This window comes from Gekko japonicus, unplaced genomic scaffold, assembly GCF_001447785.1.
Source record: "Gekko japonicus isolate JY-2015 unplaced genomic scaffold, Gekko_japonicus_V1.1 scaffold1411, whole genome shotgun sequence".
Lineage (NCBI taxonomy): Eukaryota > Metazoa > Chordata > Lepidosauria > Squamata > Gekkonidae > Gekko > Gekko japonicus.
In genome coordinates this window covers 233,558-257,885 of record NW_015170323.1, presented here as the reverse complement: position 1 = coordinate 257,885, position 24,328 = coordinate 233,558, and positions in this window count along the sequence as shown.

The following is a 24,328-nucleotide window of genomic DNA, read 5'->3' as shown; positions in this document are numbered from 1 at the left end:
GGCGCGCCAGGAGGTTTGCCAGCCTCCAGGTGGGACCTGAAGGCACGCCAGGATTGCCAGAGATCAGTTCTCCTGGAGAAAATGGCTGCTCTGGAGGGTGGACTCCATCACATTATACCCCACTGAAGTCTCTGCCCTCCTCAAAGCCTGCCCTCTCCAGGCTGCACCTCCAGGAATTCCTCACTCTAAAGTTGGCAAGCCTATAATCAGTGTCTGTAGGTTTGGGAAATCTTTAAAAGTGGCATATGGAGAAAAAGGGTACAGCTTGTACTGGAAAGAATGTAACACTGTCTCTTTTTGGCTTTGTATCCTGCATCATCTTCTGCCTAAAAGTCTTTCTCAGGAAACAGCTTGCAGTCCCAAGTTGACACAGTCAGTGTTGCACAGTAGTTAAGAGTGCTGGACTAGGGTCTGGGTTCAAATCCCGCATCTTTGGGGCCAGTCACTTCCTTTCTCAATCCTAACCTACCCGTCAGAAGAAGAAGAAAAGAGATTGGATGTATACCCCACCCTTCACTCAGAGTCTCAGAGCGGCTTACAAACTCCTTTCCCTGCCCCTCCCCACAACAGCCACCCTGTGAGGTAGGTGGGGCTGAGAGAGCTCTTGACAGAAACTGCTCTTTTTCAAGAACAGCTCTTATCAGAACTACGGCTCGCCCAAGGTCATCCAGCCAGGTGCAAGTGGAGGAGTGGGGAATCAAACCTGGTTCTCCCAGATTAGAGTCCGCGCACTTAACCACGACACCAAACTGGCTCTCATATCTCAGGATTGGTGTGAGGATAAAACGGGGGAGGGGAGAGATGCACATGAACTGTCTTATACTGAATCGGACCCTCGGTCCATCAAGGTCACTGTCACGACTGTCTACTCAGACTGGCAGCAGCTCTCCAGGGTCCAAGGCTGAGGTCTTTCACATCACCTACTGCCAGATGCTGTAACTGGAGGTGCTGGTGATCAAACCTGGGACCCTCTGCATTCCAAGCAGATGCTCTGCCACTGAGCCGTGGCTCCTCCACATGCCCACCGTGGGCTCCTTTCAGGAAGGGCGGGACAAAAGTAGACCCTCTGTTCATCTGACTGGGAATTGCCTGCCGTGACGGACAGCTCCCCGGGACGTCAGGTCTTCTGCTTCACTGCCTACCTGTGATCCTTTTGTGGGAGTTGTCTGAACTGGGGACCTTTTGCCCATAAAGCTCCCCTCCTCGCCAGAGGCAGACACTGAAGCGCAGCCTTCTTTGCCGGCCCCTCAGTTTTTGGTCTTGAAAAGATAAACCCTGCGACAGTTTTCCGAGACCCGCACTGGAGATTTGCTCATGCACAGATCTGAAGATTTGTTCAATTGGGAAAATAATTACTTCCATCTAAGCCTACTGAAATCTATACGCTTAGTAGCTCTGCCATCGGAAGTGTGCTGTTCGTCCATGAAGGTTTGTTCATGCACAGATCTGAGGATTTGTTCTGCCCTGGAGATTCTGCATTGAATATTTGTCAGTGCACAGATTGGTTCAGGCACAAGTGGTTTTGAGGCCTTGAGGCCCCCTTGGTTGATGGATTTGAGGTTTTGAGGCCCCCTTGGTTGATGGATGACGTCATGCATTTATTTGACTTCATTTCCACCCCGCTTTTCTCCCCAACTAGGATCTGAACTGGCGCGTGACGGACAGCTCCCCAGGACGTCAGGTCTTCTGCTTCACTGCCTACCTGTGATCCTTTTGTGGGAGTTGTCTGAACTGGGGACCTTTTGCCCATAAAGCTCCCCTCCTCGCCAGAGGCAGACACTGAAGCGCAGCCTTCTTTGCCGGCCCCTCAGTTTTTGGTCTTGAAAAGATAAACCCTGCGACAGTTTTCCGAGACCCGCACTGGAGATTTGCTCATGCACAGATCTGAAGATTTGTTCAATTGGGAAAATAATTACTTCCATCTAAGCCTACTGAAATCTATACGCTTAGTAGCTCTGCCATCGGAAGTGTGCTGTTCGTCCATGAAGGTTTGTTCATGCACAGATCTGAGGATTTGTTCTGCCCTGGAGATTCTGCATTGAATATTTGTCAGTGCACAGATTGGTTCAGGCACAAGTGGTTTTGAGGCCTGTTCAGTGCTCCCTTGGTTGATGGATGACGTTATGTATTTATTTGACTTCATTTCTACCCCGCTTTTCTCCCCAACTTGGATCTGAACTGGCTGAAGACATTCTTTCCTCTTCTTCACAACAGCCCTGTGAAGTAGGGCAGGCTGAGAGTATGCGACTGGCCCAGTGTCACCCAGCAAGCACCCATGGCACAGTGAGGATTTGAACTGGTGTCTCCCGGAGACACTTTAACGATTATGCCACACTGGCAACTGAAGGTGCGGTGATTACATCATGTGATTCACCCCACAAACTTTGAATAGGACGAGAGCTTTGAAAGGTGTGAGTTAAAATGCAGGCCATTTCTTCTTGGCAAGGTGTTTTCCAGCTTGCTAAGAATGCCTCCATCAGAGCTGAATCAAATAGGAGTCCAGAGTCATGTTAAAGACCCCGCCCTCTGTAATTTCATCTGGCATAAAACATTTGTGAGTTCGAGCTCACTTCATCAGATGCATCAGAGTGGACTTCCATTAGGTTGATGCTTTTCTAGTTGCAACAGAAAGGCGGGCAGGGGAAGAGATGTGACCAAGGGACACCACTTTAAAAGTAGATCTAATGAATTGAGTAATCCTCTGAGTGAGTCCCGGGGCCAACTGATGTCAGATAGGCACAAGACGATTAACATAAAGTCTCAAGCAAGCTAAGCAGATACAATAGGAAGCTACAAGGGTACAGTAGCATTGACTGGCATCCATAAAAGTTGGGATATGCTAGGTGTTAGCACCCAGCATGAGTGAGGAATTATTGTAATTTTTTTAAAAATTATTTATCGTTATAAAGTACAAATATGTAAAAATGCAGTAGATACAGATAAGATATACAGTACTGTTTCCCTGTATTCATTATCTAAGCAGTTTGAGTGAGACAAGGAATCACTTACTCCCCCCACCCTAAGCAGTTTGAGTGAGACAAGGAATCACCCCCCACTCACCCTTGATGTAGTACGGATAAGTCTTCTCCAAGTACCCCACGGATCACTTCTTAAAATTAAAATATACTTCCCAGGATATTTACATGTTGGGAAATTCCATTCCCAGCCTCTATCTTCAATAGCAACCAAAATTGGGAATAGGAAACAATACTGATATGAGGAGGGGTTATTCCTCCTAGGCGGTATTAAATCCCGACACTTCTTCCGCCCCAGGACTTACCCTCCCTCTTCTAAGTCTCAAGTTGGTGAAATCCAGACCTCCCGTGAAGAGAGGGGCAAAGACAGGAAATGGCTGAGCCAGGGCCCCCTCCGTATCCACAAGCTCCCAGCTCCCACCCCACCAACCTGCTTGAATCAAAATTCTTGTATAAGACCTTGGGAGTAAAGAGTCTTGAACTTGGTAACGAATTCTAATTCAGGTGGGTAGCCATGTTAGTCTGAAGCAATAGAACACAGTTTGAGTCCAGAATTCTGCACACGAAACGTCCAGAATTCTGCACAGGACAGCTTATACCCAGAATTAAACTTTGTTGGTCTTAAAGGTGCCACTGGACTCAAACTTTGTTCGAATTCTAATCCAGTCCTGCTTCCACAGCCCCACCCCTTTCTAAACAGAACCCAGGCATCCTTGCAATCATGTAGAACTGAAATGGGTTTGGGTGGGGCAAGGGGGGGGTTATTTTCAAGCAAATTATTCTCAGGTAATTGTAAAAAAGACAGCTGTTTTCCCGTCAGAGTCCTTGTAAGCACTGCACGATTTCAGAACTGTAGAAGCACCCGCCGAAAAGTTTTGAAGCCTTTGTGTGCTTCAGAAGATTGCCATAGAAAGCACGCATTTGCTTTTATCGACTCTGTTTATACCCTGCCTTTCTCCCCGCCTCCACATTATCCTCACAACAACCTTGTGAGGTAGGTGAGGCAGAGAGTGGGTGACCGGCCCAAGGTCACCCGGCAAGCTCTCATGGCAGAGTGGGGGATTCGAACCTGGGTCTGTCACATCCTAGTTTGACACTCTAACCATGACCCCGCGCTTAGCACATTATTGATTCATATTAGAAAATTGGCACGCTGCCGCCACTCCAGAGCCCTGCTTGAGACAGTGTTTGTATCCCACCTTTTCTTCCACGGGCACAGATTTTCACTTCCCCTCCCCCCCTTGTTATCTTCCAAAGAGCCCTGCAAGGTAGGCTAGGTGAAGCGAAAGCGAGTGGCCCAGGTATATACAGCCTCCTTGCACACCTTGATTCAACTTTGTGTTTGGTTCCCTGATGCCAGAGGGGCCACGGTGGCTCAGAGGTTAAGACGGCGAGCTGCAGACTGGAAGGTCTGTAGCTCGGCAGTTCGAGACCTGAGTGCCGCGTGACGGAGTGAGCTCCCGTCTCTGGCCCCAGCTCCTGCCAACCTAGCAGTTCGAAAGCAGTTCTGTGCGCCTCGGCATCTAGTCATGCCAGCCACATGACCACGGAGAAGTCTTCGGACAGCGCTGGCTCTTCATCTTGGAAATGGAGATGAGCACCGCCCCCTAGAGTCGGATTTGACTGGCTTTCGAGCAAGGGAAACCTTTCCCTTTCCCTGATGCCAAGGCATTGGGGTCAGAGACGGCTTTCAGGCTACCTTCCCTAAGATGCGTGCACACGCACTGAGACCCCCCCCCCCTCCTTCCAAAGACAAGAAAAGATCCTCAGGGGTGGAGAGTCTCACTCTGTTGCCTAAGACTGATGCCAGATTGCTCCCCAGTCTGCTTGGAGATGACATTCACAAGTCTGTGAATATGAAGATAAAAGCCAGATCGTTTGCATTCCGCGGAAGGCAGTCAAACAAGTGGGGAAAGAGAGCACTCACCAAGAGGTCCTTTTCTCCGTGTGCCTGAGGAGTCCCCGCCGCGTTCCTCCTGCCAATACGTCCTGGATAGCCAGAGAAGACCGTCAGACCCAGTCCCGGGTACCAGGGGATGCCAGCCCCAGCGACCTGCTAAAGCCAAGGCAGGGAGCGGCAGACAATCATCCCAGCACAATGAGCTTCTGTGTGCTCCCCGGCATCGGGAAGAGAAACGGGGAGATGTCCGGATGAAATGATGCCCAGCTGTGCCAGATGTGGAGGATCCTGTTTAAGTATCGAGGGAGGGCAGGGAGGAGTGGGGAGGGGAAGGAGTGGACTGCGGAAGTAAACAGAGCTCTAAGAGAGGGCTGCCCCCTTTTTAATGGGCCGAAGAGCCAGTGTGCTGTACTGGTTCGAGTGCTGGGATAGGAGCTGGGAGCCCCAGGTTCGAATCCCCACTCTGCCACAGAAGCTCACTGGGTGACCTTGGGGTGGTTAGTCACTTTCAGGCTAACCTACCTCACAGGGCTGTTGTGGGGAGGATAAAATGGAGGAGGAGAGAATGATGTTGTAAGCCTTGGGGTCCTCATTGCTGGGGGGGAGGGGGAGGGGGAGGAAGGAAGGAAAATCGAGTTTGAGTATTCTCAAAGGCCTCGCTGAACTTGCTTAGAGATGAGGTTCAGTCCAGGAAATGTAAGAACCAGTGGACGTACTTCCATGACACTCCCATGCACTTTCCTGACTAAATGCCACACGGTGGTGGGGATGGGAAAGCAATCTGAAAATTTTTTGAAAATATTTATAATATCTACTCCCTTTCACTTTCCATGGTCTTCCAGGTGGCTTGTGATCCAGGCTTCTTTACTTAGATTCTGTGACACACTTGGGAAGATAGAGGGCCAAAACTGGTGCAAAACAATGACAAAACCTCCCCCTGATACTTTGAGGGTCTAAGCTCCTTCCTGAGTCCTTGAGATGATGTAGCAGCAACTGGCTAGTGCCTGTAACCAGTACTTATGTTTATTCAGACCAACTGCTGCAAAAGCACTGGAACTGATGAAAAAGGCATGAGACCATAGCATGAAGGTTGCAAAGGATCTCATGTGACCAATGTAGTTGCCAACATCCAGTTTGGTCCTGGGGATCTCCCAAAATTACCAATCTACAGATATAAATTCCCTTGGATAAATGGCTGTGCCAGAGGCCCTGCTAGTGTCCCTTCCCTCCCAAATCTTTCCACCTCCCAAATCTTCCAAAAATTTCCCAACCTGGAGTTGGCAACTCTAGCTGCCGGGGAACTCAAAAATGCCATTTCCTGACTTGCAGCTTGGTTCTTGTCTGCATGTTGACCAGATTTGGAGGCGAATCCCAAAATAAAAATTCAATTGATATGTAATTATGAAATTTATTTGTTTTAATTAAGGGAGTTTAAGTGGGGAATATGAGAACAACATCGGTCATGGGGTGACTTGGAGACAATTCCTTGAACGAATCGCTTCTCCATCCAGTGCATAAGTAGTTGACGCAACGAGGGCTGCCAACCCCCCAGGTGCTGCCTGGAAATCTCTAGCAATTACAAGTGATCTCCAGATGACAAAGATCAAACTACAGCTCTCCAGACTACAGGGGTCAGTTCCCCTAGGGGGAAAAATGGCTACTTAGGAGTGTTATCCAAATGGGTTGGTTACCTGGTGTGCCAACCCCCAGTGAAGCCTTGCTACCTTGCTCACCAAGATGGTGGATGCGATGGCATTATACCTTGCTGAAAACCCTTCCCTCAGGCTCCACCCCCAAATCTCCTGGATTTCCCAACCCACAGTTGGCATCCCTAGACGCAGCTCCCTGCCACAAGCCCCCCTGGAGGCTCCAAGCTTAGATTCCATTCATACCAGGAGGCCTGGAACGTCAAGCTGGCAAGAGCTTTGAAGGCAGCGTCTTCTTTGCTGAAATGGAGGTCTGTGATGGGACCTCCCACCCTTATTGCATTTCAATGAGGGGATTAACATGCTTGAACCGCAGCTACAGCGATGGTGTGTGTGTGTGTTGGGGGGGGGAGATCAAGATGGGTAGCTGTGTTAGTCTGTCTGTAGCAGTAGAAAAGAGCAAGAGTCTAATAGCACCTTAAAAAGTAAGGTAAAGGTTCCTTTCCTCGAAAGCCAGTCGAATCCGACTCTAGGGTTGCGGTGCTCATCTCCGTTTCCAAGCCAAAGAGCCAGCGCTGTCCGAAGACGTTTCCGTGGTCATGTGGCCGGCATGACTAAACACCAAGACGCACAGAAGGCTGTTACCTTCCCACTGAAGTGGTACCTATTTATCTACATGCAACTTCTTGCTTTTGAACTGCTAGGATGGCAGGAGAATAGTACCTTAAAGAGTAACAAAATACATGGCAGGTTAGGAGCTTTCCCGAGTCGCTGCTCACTTCTTCTGAAGCAGTAGAAACCCTAAAGTAGCACCTTAAAGACTAACAAAATATGTGGCAGGGGAGGAGCTTCCACAACAACTCCTATCCTGCCATGTATTTTGTAAGTCTTTAAGCTGCGGTGGCTCAAGTGGTTAAGACGCTGAACTGCAGGCTGTGGAAGTTCGAGACCCGGGTGCCGCATGATGGAGTAAGCTCCCATGTCTAGTTCCAGCTCCTGCCAAGAAACTGCAAGTAGATAAATAGGTACCACTTCGGTGGGAAGGTAACAGCGTTCTGTGCGCCTTGGTGTTTAGTCATGCCGGCCACATGACCACGGAAACGTCTTCGGACAGCGCTGGCTCTTCGGCTTGGAAACGGAGATGAGCACCGCAACCCTAGAGTCGGACTCGACTGGCTTTCGAGCAAGGGGAACCTTTACCTTTACCTTAAGGTGCTACTCGACTCTTGCTCTTTTCTACTGTGCGGTGTGTGGGGGGGGTCAAAACTAGGGTTGCCATCTCCAGGTAGGGAAATTCCAGGAAATTCGAGAGTGGAGCTTGGGGAAGGAGCTCAGCACGGATGATTGATTCCGTGGAGTCCAACCTCTGAAGCTGGCATTTCCTCCAGGAGAATTTACTTCTGTGGGCTGGAAATCAGTCATCATTCTGGGAGAACTTCAGGCCCTACCTGGAGGCTGACAGCCATACTTCCTCAACCCTCTCATAGTTTTCCAGGGTGCATATGTGACTGGTTTAAATTTAGGGGAAATGTGGCAAGACAGCAGAAATATTTCAGGTATCGCAGGTTTGTTTTTAACCATCGGTTGTCCTCACTAGCATAACACATGCATCACTGTTAGCAAACCAAACACAAACAATATATGTATCAGATGGAGTGTCCACGTGAAATGTCCAGAATTCTGCACGCAAAAGCTTCTACCCGTGAATTAAACTTTGTAGGTCTTAAAGGTGCCACTGGACTCAAACTTTCTTCCAATAAAAACCAGAGTCATACTTGGTCTTAGGGGAGAGAGAGAGCGTTTGCATTTTCCAGGGTTTTGTTTGTTTGTTACCAAAACATAAAATTCCTTTTTTTAAAAAAAAGAATTTTCCAGGATCCTCTGAGTCTTGTTTTTAAGGAGGCAGGATTTTTTTAAAAAATAAAAATGTGTGGGTCGGTCCTGTGGTCTCACGTGACTTTTCTGTTTGAATTTTGCTTTGGACCAACGCACTCTCCGGAGAAGAATTCATCCGCTTTGCTGTCCAGGCATGCATCGTGCAGGAAGACACCAGCAACAGAAAGGGACTAAAATCGAAAGACCTGGGAAAGAAAAATCCACCGCTCTAGGTCATTCAACCAGTCGCTGATCATTATGCTTTGAAGACCTACACGCGTTGCCGAACAGACGCTTGGGAATTGTAGTCTTTCCCGTTCGTATTTCACCTGGCATTTTTGAACTAGAAAGCTGTATCCCAGGGCGACTGTGCCGATTGGGTGACGCTTGAGAGGTCCGCGGTCCAATGAAAACGAGAGCTCACTCCCTTCCCTATTAGGTCTTTTAATGCGTGCTCTTCGGAAGCCGTAAATTCCACCTGATTGGAGGAGAGGCTCACCCCAGCAGCGAATCGAATGTCCCGCCGCCACTTAATAGGCGGGACCGGTGTGCAGGTGTACCGCGCTAGCGAAGTCTTCCCATGGAGTTCGCGCGTGCATCTTTGGCGGAAGTTTGAAATGCAGTGCTAAATAACTCTTTCTGCACGGCCGGTTAGTTGATTGAACTGCACCTTGTAATAGCCTTTCCTGCTTGTCACAAGCCATAAATCTGATGGGAGCTTATTTAGAACTAACTTTTTAAATGGCTGGGTTGCCAACCTTCTGGTCTGGCCTGGAGATCTCCCAGAATCACAACTGATCTCCAAATAACAGAGATCAGTTCCCCTGGAGACAATTGCTTTGCAGGGTAGACTCTATGGCGTTATACCTTGATGAAGTCCCTGCCTCCCCCAAGTTCCACACCCAAATCTCCAGGGATTTCCCAATCTGGAGCTGGCAACCCTAAAAACGTCCCTTGCAAGGCAGAGAGCAGAAGGAAAGGACAGTAGAAACAGCCCCCCCCCTTTTTTTGAGATTTTAGGTGGTGTGTATGAGAGAGAAATTCCTCTGATCTCTGCTTTCATGGCCTCCCCTTTAATACCAGTGGGTGCAACTGCTGAAAGCGATGTGCATTGACACACACACACACACACACACACGTTTCTGTTTTCAGATTCCATGTGAGGGAAGCGGTGCTGGGAATCGGCTTTTGTAGATACCCTTTTGGAAACATCTTGTCGAAAATCCCTCCTCCTTGGAAGTGGGGGTGTTTGCTTTGTGGTGCTGCAGCCTGGCCCGTAGCCATGGTAGGGCTATTGGGGGGTCGGCCCCCTTCCTTCAAGCCCCCCCTTAAAGGCTCCCTTGCTTCTTTCCCAAAGCATTTAAAGGGATCCTTTAAATACTTTTGAGAAGAAGCAGAGGGTGGGGTGGCACGGGCCCCTCTCCCTCCCCTCCTGCAATGATCTCAGAGTAAACCGCTGGGGGTAGTTCCAGGCGGGTGTGAGTCTGCAGTGGCAGAATGAACAGGAGTCCCCAACTCCCCAGGGCACCTTTTTAAAGAGGAACAGAAAAATATTTCAGCATGAACCAGAGCTCAGTTCATCATGTGTATGCAGCCATCAGGTTCAGCTGTACCACTGTAACGTCCTATATAGGGCACCTTTTTAAAGAGGAACAGAAAAATATTTCAGCATGAACCAGAGCTCAGTTCGTCAGGTGTATGCAGCCATCAGGTTCAGCTGTACCACTGTAACGTCCTATATTTCCCTCCTGTACCAGGTTTTATGTTTATGTCTGACAGTAGCTGGGAGCCTCTCACAGCCCCTCTGAATGAACCTGTGACCCTCCGGACTACATCTTGTTTTTTTTTTTACTGCTTTATTATGCTTTTCCATCGTAGTTCATCTTGTTTTGAACTGGCTGCTCTTTGTAGCCTCTCCCTCTCCCGTTCTCTCGCAGCTATAAATCACCCTAATACAGTGGTGGCGAACATATGGCACAGGTGCCAGAGGTGGCACTCAGAGCCCTCTCTGTGGGCACGCGTGCCATTGCCCCATAAAGTCAAAATTATGATCAAAAGTTAGGTTTAGGCCTATCTGAACTTTATCTCTTTCCTAGTTTGGTATGCCAACCAACCAAATTTGGCAACCATCCTAGTCAACTTTTGATTATCTCCTGCCAGCATAATTGACAAAAGTATCCTTCTATTACGACCCGGAAAGGAGTTAACTATAGGCTTGATCAAAACTTCCCTGATATTATGATATATAAGACAATCGAAAATTACATGTTCCCTCCTGTACCAGGTTTTATGTTTATGTCTGACAGTAGCTGGGAGCCTCTCACAGCCCCTCTGAATGAACCTGTGACCCTCCGGACTGCATCTTGTTTTGAACTGGGCGCTCTTTGTAGCCTCTCCCTCTCCCCGTTCTGTCGCAGCTATAAATCACCCCAATAGATCAAGATAGGTAGCCATGTTAGTCTGTCTGTAGCAGTAGAATAGAGCCAGAGTCCAGCAGCACCTTCAAAATTAACATTTGATCCAGGGCTCAGCAGTTCGAGACCCAGGTTGCCGCATGACGGAGTGAGCTCCCGTCTCTAGTTCCAGCTCCTGCCAACCTAGCAGTTCGAAAGCAAGAAATTGCAAGTAGATAAATAGGTACCATTTTGGTGGGAAGGTAACAGCGTTCCGTGCGCCTTGGTGTTTAGTCATGCCAGTCACATGACCACGGAAACGTCTTCGGACAGCGCTGGCTCTTCGGCTTTGAAACAGAGATGAGCACCGCAACCCTAGAGTCGGACTCGACTGGCTTTCGAGCAAGGGAACCTTTACTTAGGGTGCTGCTGGACTCTCGCTCTTTTCCACTAACCAAAGGTATTCCTTCGGCTGACTAACCAGGAGGGCCACCTGCTGTTCGCCTCCTCTGATTTTTTCACTGATGCAAGTCCGGTAGCACCTTAAAGAGCAACAGTCCAGTAAGCCGTCCTTCCTGAGCTAGGACAAAAATGTGTGAGCCGGAGGCTAAAAAACTGTGAGCTAGCTCACACTAACTCATCTTAGAGGGAACGCTGCCCGCCACCAACAGTGTTAGTAATCTTGAAGGTTCTGCTGGACTCTCGCTCTTCCCCCCCGATAGATGGACACTTTGTGCCCCTGGTGAAACTGGCTCTGACTGACAATACACTTATGCTGGGGGAAATATATTATTCTTTAAGGTGCCACTGGACTCCTGCTTTATTCATTCGTGGTAGTGAGATCCTGCAAAAGCATCTCTGTGTCAGAAAGGTGGACCTGTTGCCCTGAAGTGACAGCTACTGATTTACAATTTAAACGCCCCCGCCCTCCCGCTTGGCTATGGAAAGAAGCATGCGCTGTCTGGCGAGATGCTCACCCGCTGTCAGAGGCCTAGCAGCTCTTTGGCAAGTGCCCCATAACGGCAGGAGCCTTGTGGCGGATGCTGCGCACCTGCGCTTGCTGCCTGCCCCTGCTCATGTGCCCCGAGGACTGCGTTCGCCCACCACATGCTCCTGTTCAGATAGCTCATGCGGAGCATGTTTTTTTGGACAACTCGGTCCCCAGCTGGTCTCATTCAGTCCTGGGCCTCGGGGGGGGCGGATGTTGATCCTTGGGCTTAACCAATCGGGCCCGGGGGGTCATGTCATTCTGGGTCTCTGGATCACCCTTCTAGGCCAGGATGACCCCAGGAGCTTGGCTTCTGCCAGTGAGTTGGGGGGAAGGACTTTGGTTTCCTCGGAGGAAAACGAAGAGTCCTTCCTCACTTTGCAGCTCCTGGCACAGAGGCCGTGTCAGTCCCCCACCGTGCCATCCCGGGCGCTGGGCACAAAGGCCGTGGTTGTGAGCTGGGATGAGTCAGTCGACGGCCACCGTGTGCAGCCGGGTGATTCATTGCGGAGACAAAGGCCACAAAGGAACGCGAGCCCTGCATGTTGTGACAGTGGGGAGCAGAGAATCGGTTTATTGTCCCCGAAAGAGGGTGTCTATTTGTCTCGCCCTGGGGACGGGCATTTTATTGGCGTTGGAGCATTCTGGTCCTGCCGCTTCGTTTGTGTTGCGTCCACCCTCTCCGCCAACCATTTTATTTGTCAACAAGAGGTAGATGTTGAGTTGGTGGGCAGAGTTGCCAATGATTGATTTGAAAGGGCATTGGACCTCCAGGTGGGCTGAATGACTGGGGAGACTTCAATTTTTGCGGCAGCCGTGTTTGATGGCCAAACTCTATCGCAAGGAGACGTCAGCTAATCACTGCGTCTGTTCGGTTCGGCACCGAATGACTCAGAATGCCTGCTGAGCAGGTTTTGGGTTGAGTTTTTCAAAACTGCGCACATGTTGAAAATGCTGCCGATCCAGATTGACAGCTGTTAACGTTGCTAAGGACTACTTAGATGACCGCCAAATGGAAAGGTTTTTTTTTTTTTTTAAACACAGCATTTATTTATGACTGACTTAGATGGTTCGGGACTGATTTAATAGTCTATTAGGACCATTTTTTACTGGAACGGAGTGAACAGCAACAATGGAGAGAAATAGAATTCATTTAGCCAATTGCACTCGGCTGAACTGTTAGGAATACACTGAGGCGAACTGATGAACCGCCATGAACATGTCGGTAGATAAACAATCTGCTGAAAAATTGGCTGCCTGATTACGCTTGGCGAATGAGACATGAACTGAACTGGCGGCTGTTTGAAGCATTCCCAGTCAAGGCCACGGCCTGGAATTTAGTAGATCACAATGGAGTCTCACAGGCCATTTAATAATTTTTTATCCCACCTTTCCTCCAGGGAGTTCAGGGCAGCTCTTCTCGGTGATCCTCACAACAACCCTGTGAGGTAGGTTAGGCTGATATACAGAGGGTCTGACTTGAGATCACCCATTACACCAGTTTGGCGTAGTGGATAAGAGTGCAAAATTTAATCTGGAAGAACCGGGTTTGATTCCCCACTCCTCCACATGCAGCTGCTGGTGTGACCTTGGAGCAGTCACAAGTTCTTCCAGAGCTGTTCTCTCAAGGGCAGTTCTCGAAAGAGCTCTCTCAGCCCCACCTACCTCACAGGGTGTATGTTGTGGGGAGGGGAAGGGAAAGGAGATTGTAAGACACTCTGAGACTCCATTGGGTAGTGAAGGGTGGGGTATAAATCCAGTCTCTTCTCTTCTTCCATGGCAGAATGGGGATTCAAACCTGGAAATTGGTTAGGCAATCTTACCACTGCTCCACACTGGCTCACCATCTCCTTGACCAAATCAGCATCTCTACCACCCTCCTTGTGTCAGCTATAAAGAAAAAATCAGAAGTTCTGATGGCAGAACTCCCATGTCACATCATTGTTGTTGGGAAGGGAGGGCCTGTGGTTCAGTGGCAGAGCCTCTGCTTGGCATGCAGAAGGTCCCAGGTTCAATCCCCGGCATCTCCAGCTAAAAGGACCAGGCAGTTGGTGATGTGAAAGGCCTCTGCCTGGGACCCCGGAGAGCCGCTGCCAGTCTGAGTAGACAATACTGCTCTTGATGGACTGATGGTCTGATTCAGGGTAAGGCAGCTCCATATGTGATGTGACTCAAGAAGCTAGGAATAAAAGTGTGTGACCAGTACATGGAGAACTGGGCCATCGGAATCCTGAGTAGCTCTTTGCCTCTCCCCACAGTTCATCGGGAGCAGAACTAATCCTGCGAGTAATGCAAATGCATGCGGATTTGCTCCACTGGTGCAGGTTGCAAAACTTGGGATCCCCCAATGTGATTTCTATTTTTAAAAGCCTAGGTTATCATTTCTATTATATTGTACAGCGTCCTTCATTCCTGCAGATTGACTTCAATCTGGCACGGTTTACTCTGTTTATAACCTGCGGTTCTCCAACCGGATTGACAAAACAAAGAATATATAGTCAGGATCTCTGAAGGCATAACCATGATGTGTTCAGTGATCTCTGGAAAGCTCTCCTTGCTTATAATCATGAGCAGAGCATTGCTGGATCAAACCAAGCTCCATATGGTCTAGTGTGCTTTGCAAAAAATCCAAGGTGCAAACTTGTGATAAACCACAGACTATAATTATTATTATCGTATGGCACTGTGTGTGGTATAGCCAGGAGATCCTAAGATTGTCTGGCAGCTGGAAGTTCTAGCTCTTTTAGCATAATGCACCACTAGGTGGTGAGCTAGACTTATTTTGGGGGGGGCCGAGAGAGTTCTGAGAGAACTGTGACTGACCCAAGGCCACCCAGGTGGCTTCATGTGGAGGAGGAGTGGGGAATCGAACCCAGCTCTCCAGATTAGAGTCCGCCGCTCTTAACCAGTACTCCAAACTGGCTCTCAACCACAGACTACCCTCTGCCTACCAGACTACCCTCTGGCTACAGAATATTATACTTCCTGCTCACTGCCACTTCTATACACATCTTTTGGAGAGGGGCCACAGCTCAGCAGATCATCTGCTTTGCCAGCAGAAGTTCCCAGGTTCGATTCCTGGCAATGCCAGTTAAAAGGATGGGAAAGGTGATGGGAAAGTCTGCTGCCCGAGAACCTGGAGTGCGGCTGCCAGTCGGGGCGGACAGTACAAACCTCAGGAGAGCAATAGTCTGAGTCAGTATAAGGCAACTTGTGAAGGGTTGTGGCTCGGGGGTAGAATATCTGCTTTGCATGCAGAAGGTCCCAGGTTCAAACCCCGATAGGTGACAGGAAAGCCTGGACAGCTGCTGCCAGTCAGACTATACTGACTTTGATAATCCTAATGGCCTCAGCATAAGGCAAGCTTTGTGTCTGACATCCAAAACCTTTTTTCTGAGAGTAGCAGAGTGTGGGAAAGGTGATCTATAGGAGCGGGCGACTCAAAGGAGGCAGCTGTTCGCACTTGCTTTTCATTCAGCAGTAGTGCTGGGGTGCAGTCCCAGTGCTGGAAGCAACTAGCTGGACTGAGCCCTGGCGCAACAGAATACTGTGAACTGTAATCCCCTTTCTCCTGTACTGGACACCCTGCAGTTTCCTCAGAAAAAACGGCTGCAGAGAACCTTGTGTACCATATCGCCCTCTAGTGCCCATACTGGCACACTTTGTTCAAGAGAAATCCCTGCCAAAGAGCCATCCTTCTGTCCCTGGAGATCAAGGTAGATTCAGGTGGGTAGACATGTTGGTCTGAAGCAATAGAACAGAGTCTGTGTCCAGTGGCACCTTTAAGACCAACAAAGTTGGATTCTGGGTATAAGCTTTCGTGTGCATGAATAGCTTATTTTTGTTGTGGACTTTTGTTGGCAGGGTGATGTCTCTACTTTTTATCATGCTGTTTAGGTTCGCCATCGCTTTCCTAGAATTAAACTTTGTTGATTTTAAAGGTGCCACTGGACTCAAACTTTGTTCCACTGGAAATCAAGATAATTCATACTATGGTATTCCCCATTACGATGTATGGACGTGAAGGCTGGATAGTGGAAAAAAGCTCATATGAAGAAAACAGATTCATTTGAAATGTCGCGTCAAAGGAGAGTCTTACAGATACCGTGCAGCGGACCACCAAAAAGTAGATCACATTGAGCCTGAACTCTTCCTAGAAGCTAAAATGACTGAGGTTATTGTACTTTGGTCACATCATGAGAAGTCAAGAGTCTTCTCCAGCACCATAGTTCAAAAGAATCTATTCTTCTGCGCTCGGCCTTCCTTATAGTCCAACTCTTGCAGCCATACATGACTACTGGGAATACCATTGCTTTGACCATGCGGACTTTTGTTGGCAGGGTGATGTCTCTACTTTTTATCATGCTGTTTAGGTTCGCCATCGCTTTCCTAGAATTAAACTTTGTTGATTTTAAAGGTGCCACTGGACTCAAACTTTGTTCCACTGGAAATCAAGATAATTCATACTATGGTATTCCCCATTACGATGTATGGACGTGAAGGCTGGATAGTGGAAAAAAGCTCATATGAAGAAAACAGATTCATTTGAAATGTCGCGTCAAAGGAGAGTCTTACAGATACCGTGCAGCGGACCACCAAAAAGTAGATCACATTGAGTTTGAACTCTTCCTAGAAGCTAAAATGACTGAGGTTATTGTACTTTGGTCACATCATGAGAAGTCAAGAGTCACTGGAAAAGGCAATAATGCCAGGAAAAATTAAAGGCAGGAGAAGAAGACCCAACATGAGATGGGTTGACTCGGCCAAGGAAACAGCCCTCTGTTTGCAAGACCTGAAAATGGCTGCTAATGATAGGATGTTGGGAGCACTCACTGGAGAAGACCCTGGTGCTGGGAAAGATTGAAGGTCAAAGAAGACGGGGATGGCAAAGGATGAGATGGTTAGACAGTGTCATAGATGCAACGAACATGAAATTGAGCCAACTTCAGAGGACGGCGGAAGACAGGAAGGCCTGGAGTGATCTGGTCCATAGGGTCGCAAAGAGTCGGACTCGACTGTGCTACTGACCAACAACAACAATTTGTAGGTTTGCCATAAGTTGGCAGTGACTTGATGGCACATAACTCACACAAAAGCCAGGGGCACCATGTTGAGAGTTAGCATGTCGTAGTGGTTAGAGGGTTCCACTAGAAATGGAGAACTCTGTGGTTCAAATCCCCACTGAGTCACTCTCAGCCCAGAGAGTACCTGACCTAGATAGCCCAGGCTAGCCCGATCCCATCAGAGCTTGGAAGCTAAGCAGGGTCGGCCTTGGCGACTAGTCGGAAGGGTGAGTTCCCAGGAATACCAGGGTCGTGACGCAGAGGCAGGCAATGGCAAACCACCTCTGAAACATCTCCTGCCTTAAAAACATCTAGCTTGCCTCCTAGTGGTGCAGAACGCTAAAAGAGCTAGAACTTCTGGCTGCCAGACAATCTTAGGATCTCCTGGCTATTCTACACACAATGCCATACATTAATAATAATTATTAATTAGCCTAGAGAGAGTGACTCACGAGCTTGCTGTCAGGGTAAAACAGGGGAGGGAGGACATTTGCAGTTTGGCCTGTGGCTTCTTGGAGGAAGGGTGGGATTCAGATGCAAAGAAACAGAGGTTACGAGAGACTTCTGAGGCTGACTCTTATTCTGAGTCGGACCAGGAGTCCATGAAGGTCAGCATGGTCCACTTTGACTGGCAGCAGCTATCCAAGGTCTCTTGCGTCACTCTTCCCCTGTTGCTTTTAGCTGGAGAGGCCTGGGATCGAACCTGGGACTCTCTGCTTGCAAAGCAAATCCTCTACCATGGAGCCACAACCCCTCCTGTCGCTGCAGGGCACTGTGACGTGCCCCAGTTTTGGAAGAACACTGCCACTAAGACATGGCCTCTTCTTGATGCAATTGTAAAACCCAGCCTAATTCAAAACCTAGTCAATATTTTTTATTCGCCAGCAGCCCACGCGGTGTTCCTGGCGTGCCCGTGGCTCATCACGTGCCTAGACCACGATGGCTCCTGGTTTCTTCCTGCAGGACTGAATGATGCTGAGGAACATCAGGAAGACCAGGAACATGGACATCCCCACTACCAGCGCCTCAACGATGGAGTAGGTGCTGGCCAGCCCTCCAGTGAGTGGGAAGGTGCGGGGGGCGGTGACCAGAAACTTGCCCACCAGATGCCCGTTGACGTAACACTGGTAGAAAGTGCTCTGCGAGCGGTTCTGGAAGGAGAGGCGGAGGATCCCACCGCCGGTCGCCTCATCCAGGCTGTGGGAGCTGCTGTTCTGCTGGAGAAGTTGGAGACGCGTCAACGCTGTGGAACCTTCCTGCCAATAAACGGGGCTGAAGAGAAGGAAGAGAATGTGGTGGATGCTGATGGAATCCATGCAGCATTTCACGGGCAAGATATAAAGGTGTCACTGCCCAGGGGGGGTACACTTGGGCTTCCGTACCAAACCACTCTTGGATATTGTAACTCTGCATGCAAGAGGATCTGGGAGGGAAGGGTTTAAGAGGATTCTAACTGGGGTGCACTTGGCAGTTGGCCCCGCCCTCTCCTCGGTTAGCTGGTGAGCCTCTGACCCTTACTGGCCTTCCAAGTTGGCCCCACCCTCTCCTCGGTTAGATGGTGAGCCTCTTTGACCCTTACTGGCCTTCCGTTTCATTTTATATAGGACTTCTCTTCTCTGTCTTACCTGGGCTTGGAGCCAGTGTCCCCTCTAAGCTGAGTTAGTGTGAGCTAGCTCACAGTTTTTTAGCCTCCGGCTCACACCTTTTTGTCTTAGCTCAGGAAGGATGGCTCCAGAGCAAACTAATTGATGCAGTAGCCAAATCGCTCACTCGCAGCTTTAATGCCAGTAGCTCACAAAGTAGAATTTTTGCTCACAGGACTCCACAGCTTAGAGGGAGCATTGCTTTGGAGCTGTAGCAAGTTAACCTTTCTTGAAGTTAATCTGTTCACAATAAGTTAAATGTCCCTACATAGATATGTCATGTAAGAGGTGCTTATAGTTTTGTAAATAAAATTTCTTTCTCTCGTTACCATCGGAGTCAGACCATCTTTGTAATTTGTTTGAACAGCATTTTTCCTTTAACTGGGAAATGTGGAGGACTCGGGATACTGCCGTAAAGCTTCTGTGCTTCCAAGTCAAATGATTTTTTAAATATTTAACCCTTGCTTACGACTGCTTTCCAGACTACAGAGAAAACGGCTGCTTCAGAGAGAGGACTCTATGGGCATTATACCCTGCTAAGGTCTCTCCCTTCCCCTCCCCAAACCCCTCCCTCCCAGGCTCCATCCCCAAAATCTCCAGGGATTTCCCAACCTAGAGCTGTCTACCCAAAGCCTGGGCTATCCATTATACTTCTCATTATACTTGTCAAAAATATCCAAAAGGTGCAGGGCTGTTTTTGGGCAGGAACGCACAGGAATTGAGTTCCGGCTGGCTCCCAAGTTGGCCACGCCCAGCAGGAACTCATTAGCATAATAGGCCATACCCAACAGCAGAAACTCATTAGGATTGGCTACATTAGGGGTGTGTGGCCTAACATGCAAAGGAGTTCCTGCAACAAAAAAAAGCCCTGGGTTTTGACAACAAACAAGGTAAACAGAATAAGAAGCAAAAGGTGGGTGTGGCTGGATGACCAGACTTCTGGTAACATGGGGGTGCGGCCTAATATGCTAATGAGTGGTGCAGTCATGGGGTGTGGCCTAATATGCTAATGAGTTCCTGCTGCTGGGTGTGGCCTATTATGCTAATGAGTTCCTGCTGGGCTCTTTCTACCAAAAAAGCCCTGAGAAGGTGGATTGTTACAACAGAGCAATCTCCAACTGCACGAGGATCCAGATGTCGCCCAGGGCAGGCTCTCCAGCCAAGCACAAGGAGAGGTGCAGAGACTAAGGTCGTCAGCCTCCAAGTGGGGCCTGGGGATCTCCCGCTTTTATGACAGATCTCCAGCTGACAGAGATCAGCTCCCCTGGAGAAAATGGCTGCTTTGAAGGGTGGACTCTGTGGCATTGGACCATGCTGCGGCCCCTCCCCTCCCCAAACCCCACCGTCTCCCAGATCCAACCTGTGGTGTATTCAATCTGACCAAAGTATGTATGTGAACTCTGTCATTGAAACACCATGTGAAGCTTTCATCCTGGGCTGGGATCCTAATCCCTCACTTGTAATTGGTAGCCCAGGAAGAGCCGACCAATCACCAACAGCCAGTTCCAACAGCGGGAACTATTGTGATTGGACTTTATCCCTGCAACCTCATAGGTTGGTACTTGTATAGTAGGCGTGGCTATATTAGCCGGGAGAGTTTAAAAGTGGGACAGCTTCAATGTAAAAGCTGTTCTGGCTATTCATGTCAATATGTTTGGAGTTGAGTTACGAGTTGCTGAATAAAGCTGATCTTTTGCTGAAATCACTCTCTGAATCTTTGTTAAGTAACCGACTTAACACAACCCCAAAGTCTCCGGGTATTTTCCAACCCAGACCTGGCAACCCTATATCCTGATACCTCCCCTATGGCCTAGGCTGCTGAGGGTGAGGTGGGGGGGACTACAGGAGCTCAGCTTGGGCTAAGAATTGTGTTGGCCCCCATGTTGGGTGTCGTTTGTTTTTAGTAACAGAATACCCGGAACCAGCCGTATCCCAGTACCCTTGCTCAGGCCTCGTGGATGAAATGAAGGCGTGAGGCTCACTGGCTTGACCGAGGAGGGGGCGTAGGATTCTGAGCCTGAGAGCCCTACCTGTAGATGGAAGAGGTTGGACAGCGCAAGTAGGCGGTGTCCTGGAAACTGGGGTGGTAGGTGGTGTAGATGAGCAGCGGCACTACGTTGGGCTCCTCCTTGGCAAGGGGGTAGGACTCATCGCAGGGGACCTGGCAGGCTTCCACTCTTAGCTCCGGCCCCCGTTTGGGCAGCGTTGGGTGCTTCCAGCCGACCATGCCGCATGGCAGCGGCCGTCCCATGTGCGGTTCTTTCCCAGCGACCACCTGGGCGTAGCAAAACCCAACCTGCTTCCTTTCGCCGGGGCGACCGCAGCGATCGCAAGGCTGCCAGGAACCCCAGGAGGTGAACAGCCTGGCCCGCACCCCGTCTCCTAGGTCGGCCGTGGTGTTGCCCAGGGCGGTCTCCCCAAGGCTGGCGTGTGAGACTTGGATGCTGTCGGCATCCTGGAAATCGACTTGGTAATAGGCCAGCGTGGCATCGCCCGTGTGGCAGGTGTACAAGCCGGAGTCCCCCACGCTGGGGCTCGGGATATAGAGGTTGCCGGCCAAGAGCCGGGACTTCAGTTGCAACCTTCGCAGACTGGTGTGGCTGACCGGGGGCCTAGGTTTGCTCCCGGAGCGTAGGAAAGTGACAGGTCGCTCGTCAATCTGGGCCGGATCAAGGTACTGCCAGGTGATAAAGACTCCGAGCAAGCCATGAGGGCAACGCAGGATCACCGGGTTGTCAGAGATGAAGGCCAGCGTGCAGACATGGCCGGGGACACACCGCGGCCCTAGCGAGTGGCCCTCGAACAAGATTCCTTTGGTTACGGCCAAGGTCAGGCTGAGGAATAGACCCACAATAGCTGCCCAAGAGGACATGGCCGGCTGGGCTCTGACACACGAGGGAGGAGTGGAGAAGACAACTCGGCTGACCTCACTGTGACGTCACCGCCGAGGTGAGCCAGAGGATGAGGTCATAATGGGCCGTAAGTAATCCAAGCCCAGTGTTTTGAAAGACCGTGTCAGATCAGATGCTCTTAAACGTATGCAGAGTTGGGAATTATCTCCGCTCCTAGTCTTTTCCAGCGTGGTGGAACGATTACAGTGTGGGGTCATGGCCTGGGAGACCACAGTTCAAACCCTTGTTCTGCCATGGGAGCTTTCTGGGTGTTGGGGCAGTTGTACAAGCAGCCGAACCTACCTAGGGGTTGCCAACTCAGGGTTGGGTGGGGATGCCAACTTCTAGGTGGAGCTTGGAGATCTCCTGCAATTACAACCGATCTGGAGAAAATGGCTGCCTTTGGAGGGCGGAGTCTACGGCGTTATACTCCACTGAGGCCCTGCCCCTCCCCAAACCCCACCCTCTCCAGGCTCCACCCCCAAATCTACTGAAATTTCCCAACCTAGAATTGGCAACTCTAGGGCTGGGAAATTTCTGGGGATTTGGAGGTGGGACCAGGGGAGTATGGGGTTGTGGGGAGGGGCAGGACCTCAGCAGGGTATAAATGCCATACAGTCCACCCTCCAAAACTGCCATTTTCTCCAGATCAGTTGAAATTCTGGGAGATCTCCAGGCCCCACTTGGAGGCTGACAGACCTGAACCTACCCGACAGGGTTGTGGTGAGGATAAAATGGAAGCAAGGAGAACAATGTGTTGGAGTGAGCGATTCAGCATGCCTGGACATTGGGGGTGGTGGTGCTAGATCACTCTAAGGGTGCGTTCAGGCGGGCCATTTAAGCCGGCATAAACTCGTCCGGTTGGAACCGGAGCAGTTTGATCCGGAAGAAACGTGATCACACTCACCTCCTGGCTGTGCAGCACATCACGATATGGCCGTTCACACTACTGACGCGCAGCAGTGTGCGTCGGCGGGTTTAAATATATTTTTTTTACATTTTGCACATGCGCATAGGCAGCCATCCACAGAGTTGAGATCTTCGCGCAGGCGCAGAACACCCCGTCCTGAGAAGCGTGCCCTGAAGCAAAGACTTCCCTTTAAATTTTTACAGTGAAAAGGGCCTCCGTGAGGTCCCAGACTCGTCCGCAGCCTAACACTAAGCATCTTTTTTTGTTTGTTTGTTTTACAAACGCCAGAGCGAAACTTCGCCCAAGCACACATCAAGGAGGCTAAAAAGTGGAAGCCTCGAGCTTCCGAATGGAAGTGGCTCTACACCGGTGGAGAGTGATCAGACGGGGATAATGCGGCTAGAATCGGAGCACTCAGGATACCACCACTTGGGGACCTAGTAGCAGAATACACCGGTTTAAAGGGTGTTTGCAACGGTTAGGGACGGAAGGCAGATGTTGGCTGTGTGATCGCGTGTACGTACTCAGATTCTAACCGGCTCGTATACCAGCTCAAATGCCCCATATGAACGCACCCTAAGTGTGTATAGGTGTTACACCCTTGAATGGGATGCCTCTCTTTGTCTTAACCTGGTAGTTGCCCTGTTACCCCTCTTCTCTTTATCGCTTTGTCCTCCCCCCCCCTTCACCATGGCCTTCCTTGGAGACACATGTCTCTGCAGGTCTCTTTTGTAGAGACAATGTCCTCATGATGCCGGACAAGGTGCCCATTTGTGACAGGGAAAGGACTCTTTAGATCAGGCTCTCTTCTTTGCCACCTGAATGTGAACTGGATCTACTTGAATAAATAGAAGCAGGGCTATTTTTGGGCAGGAACGCACAGGAACAGAGTTCCGGCTGGCTTCCGAGCTGGCCACGCCCAGCAGGAACTCAGTAGCATAATAGGCCACACCCAACAGCAGAAACTCATTAGGATTGGTTACATTAGGGGTGTGTGGCCTAACATGCAAAGGAGTTCCTTCTACAAAAAAAAGCCCTGGGTTTTGACAACAAACAAGGTAAACAGAATAACAAGCAAAAGGTGGGTGTGGGTGGATGACCACACTTCTGGTAACATGGGGGTGCAGCCTAATGTGCTAATAAGCTGTGCTGTCAGGGTTGTGGCCTAATATGCTAATGAGTCCCTGCTGTTGGGTGTGGCCTATTATGCTAATGAGTTCCTGCTGGGCTTTTTCTACAAAAAGAGCCCTGAATAGAAGTTTACCTTTCCCCCAAGATACACCAAATGAGAAGGGAGCACTCACTGGAGAAGACCCTGATGCTTGGAAAGATTGAAGGTCAAAGAAGACGGGGACGGCAAAGGATGAGATGGTTAGACAGTGTCATCGATGCAACGAACATGAAGTTGAGCCAACTTCAGAGGATGGCGGAAGATCGGAAGGCCTGGCGAGAGCTCGTCCATGGGGTCGCGAAGAGTCGGACTCGACTGTGCGACTGAACAACAAAAATTACAGCAGACATAAGCACAGAGTCTTTCACAAAACACGTCCCCCAAAGAAAACTAAAAGGAAAAACAAAAGCGACTGCTCCATAATAATAAAACCTAAAAGGAGAACAAGGGACACATTTCATACACACACAAAAAGCAAAATAACAGAACACACACACACTGCCATTTGGGTTGGAAGCTAATTATTTATGATTTATCAGTCGGAATACATTTGCATCTCACCTCTCTGTTTTTCTGTGGTGGATGCCAATCTCTCCCTACCCCCCACCCCTGCCCTGTCAATCCTAACCTACTGCTGACCAAAGATGGGAAGATTACTGAAGGAAGAAAAAGAGGAAAGGGAAGGACTCTGCTGATGTAATGGAGGTATGACAATGAGCTGTGATTTGGGGAAGTCACGTATGAATCTCACCAGGGGACATTTTGTAGAAAAAGAGGTGCAGGAGTTCATTAGCATAACTCATTAGCATAACTTATTTGCATATGCCACACACCCCGACATCACCGGAAGTGTGTCAGAAGGCAACACCCACC